At 44.3% G+C, this 3132-nt stretch overlaps 1 non-coding gene across 1 annotated transcript; it reads left to right on the top strand.

Moving 5' to 3' along the window:
• The first annotated feature begins 1310 nt into the window (after positions 1 to 1310).
• On the top strand, positions 1311 to 1501 carry LOC142457412 (U2 spliceosomal RNA). Its single transcript, XR_012786159.1, has one exon. It is a non-coding gene; the product is annotated as a U2 spliceosomal RNA (small nuclear RNA).
• The last annotated feature ends 1631 nt before the right edge of the window (positions 1502 to 3132 follow it).

The raw sequence follows: 3132 nt of genomic DNA, 5'->3' as shown, positions 1-3132 counted from the left end.
TTTGTCTTGGACAATGAGACTGGGAGGCGAGGTGTTAGCGAGTTTCATTGAGAACCTAGGAGACTGTCAGGGTAAAGAGGTAGATGAAAGATCTAATTCACCTCCTCCATGATAACATCTTTCTGCCCGGAACAGGAGTTTGTTCTGCTGCTTGCTAGTGGCATGAACATGATTGAGTCTTGACTTTTCCCTGCCAAGAAAAAAGTCACGGTAGTGAAATTAAGACAGAAATCTAATATTCATGAAGTACTGGTTACCCACAGATAGGACAGTGTCTTCAAGTATATGGTGTCAGATTTGCAAAGGGTTGTGATAAATATGTATGTTTATGTGCCCAAACAGCATAAAGTCTACTTACTGAATAATTGCACCCGAAGATCAGAAATAGAGCCTGCCACAAGAGCCTGCCACAGCCCATTTGTCATCAGGCATGGAGCTTGGGAGAGCTGTGATTACTCAACATAATTACACATGGCATGCAGCATTCATGAAACCCAGCAGACATCCTTGCCAACTAGGGATAGGGAAGGGCTTTGCTTTGAAGTATGGCAAATCCCCCAATTATTATTTCACTTTTTGTAGTTCAAGTTTGGGCCACTTTTCATAGGTGCTAATTAAGGTGTTCAGAGTACCTTCTGAGGGCTGATTGGGAGTACTGCTGGAATGAAAAGCTTTCCACCCAAATGGCAAATGAACTAAATATTGTTCAATAAAACATTGCAATCTGGGAGTCGGTCAACACTCACACTTAGCTAGCTTTGAGCTTCTCATCTTCCTTAGGTCTTTTGCACCAAGCAAATACTCACATCTTGAACAAATCTAGACTCAGATACTTTCCCCTAGTGAAACCAAAGGTATTCTACCAGTCTGTTCCATTAATTAAAATTAAATCTTCGATGACTGATGGGGAATTTAATCCACAAACATTGGATGAATTTCCTCTGCAGATACCTGTGTGTGATGTTTTTTAAAGCAGCCATCTCATCTGTTCTCAAACACTTTCCTTTGTGTGCTTTTGGCCAAGGGCAAGGAGATTCGTAGTTCCATTCTGAGCCCCACAAACCAATCTGGAAACTGGTGATGTTTAGATTCTTTCACTATTGCTGAAAGGGAGCTCGTTAAATTTGCAGAAATTGAAGGTGAAAACACTTCTCTATCCCCCAAGCCCTGCTACCTACAGTCCAGCAGGGAACTGAAGTGGTCAGGGCATTCCAATTTAATCCCTTCTCACAGACTCCAGCATCTCTCTCCCTTCTATCCTCCACAGAGCTGCCAGATGGAATTCTTTCTTTTTAAAAAAGCCTTTTTAAATCGCTTCTCAGCCTTTTGGCTAAGATCAAGTGTAGTATCTGTTCTTATCTGTTTAATATCTGATACGTCCTCTATCTGAGGACAATAGATTAAATGGATTTTTGGAGCAGGGAGTTGGAATAGGAGCTTGCTCCGTCCACTCCACGCATCGACCTGGCATTGCAGTACTTTCAGGAACGGTACACCCCTTCGGGGGATTTTAAAAAAGAAAGCTTTTGCTGTGTCATTTTCCCTGCTTAAAATAAAATCCTTCCAAGAGTCTGAATTCCAAAAGTTAGCAACCCTTTCTTTATGTTCCTCTGGAAAATCCCAGTGCTTTCCTCTATAGAAACAGGCCCAGGACCTTGAACTTTCATGGTTCTGCTAAGATCCCCTGACTGCCAGAAGTGGATGGCCACTGCCTCTGTCCAGTCCTAGAGGGTCCGCCCCATGGATGGAGCCCTGCTATGGAATTCATCCCTTATTTATTGCAGTACCTTCCATTCAAAGACCCCCAGAGACAACCACCATGGAAACTGGGTTGTTGTCGGCTGCCTTCAGGTTGCCCGGCTCTGGTGACCTTGGGTACAAGAAAGAAATGCTGCTCAGTCTGTTATCATGTCCAGGTCATTGCTGTAGTTCTTTCGCTAATTCCCCTCACAGGGGGTCTCCCCCTCTCAACACTGCCTCTGCTTCATCAGATGTGATATCTGATCCATCCAGCAATGGATACATCTTAAAGGGTACTGGCTGTACTGGCTTTGCTCTGTGGGGGGTCCTCCTACAGCTCTCCCTCCAGGTTCCCGCATATGCTTCCTCTTCTCATCTCTGGACTCTCTGACCGCCATCCTACCATCTGTTCTTACTTATGTTGGCTTATATCGGGTCCTCACAGGAACAGATAACCTCAACTTTCTCCTGAGGAGTGGCAGGTGGGTTTGACCCAGCGACTAATGCTTATGTCCCTTCAATTCTCCTTGAGAACCTTATCTACTTCCTGTCTGATTCCAGGTTGTACCAGCATGGATGGAAGTGATCAGGGTTTCAGGGAGGAGAAGCCCCTGGATTGAGGTCTTGCTGCCAGGAAGCAGGGATGCTGGGGCTGGAGTCTCAGTCTCTCGATTCTTAGTTCTGTGACCTTTTCTTTGACCCTCTGATTTAGAGTGGGGTCAGCTTACCTAGAAATCAAGATGGTTTCTAGATCAGTTTTTTCAAACCATGGTGTCATGAATTGATTTAGAAGGTCTTGAGCCATGGTAAAAAGAAAACAGGACAGAAACTATTTGCACTTGCCCCACACAATAATGATAAGTATTGTTTCATTATACATTGGCTTTAGTGGCGTGATTTGCGTAGGGCTGAATATAAAATGCCACAGTCAAATAAATTTGAAAGCAATTAAAAATCATTTTATTGGGGGCTCATACAACTCTTATCACAGTCCACACATACCTCAATTGTGTCAAGCACATTTGTACATTTGTTGCCCTCATCATTCTCAAAATATTTGCTCTCTACTTAAACCCTTGGTATCAGTTCCTCATTTCCCCCCTTCCCTCACCGCTCCCCCCTCTCTCATAAACCCTTGATAATTTATAAATTATTATTATTTTGTCATGTCTTACACTGTCCAATGTCTCCCTTCACCCACTTTTCTGGTGTCTGTCCCCCAGGGAGGAGGTTATATGTAGATCCTTGTTATCGGCTCCCCCTTTCCACACCTGCCTCCCAGTATCGCCACTCTCAGCCCCGGTCCTGAAGGGATCATCTGTCCTGGGAAGCAATTGTTATAAAGAGAGCAGTGAACCCTCTCAGGATCCGGGTTGGAAATGAGCTTGAGCC

This window comes from Tenrec ecaudatus, chromosome 9, assembly GCF_050624435.1.
Source record: "Tenrec ecaudatus isolate mTenEca1 chromosome 9, mTenEca1.hap1, whole genome shotgun sequence".
Lineage (NCBI taxonomy): Eukaryota > Metazoa > Chordata > Mammalia > Afrosoricida > Tenrecidae > Tenrec > Tenrec ecaudatus.
The sequence above is the reverse complement of the archived record's forward strand: the minus strand, read 5'-3'. Positions and strand labels throughout refer to the sequence as shown.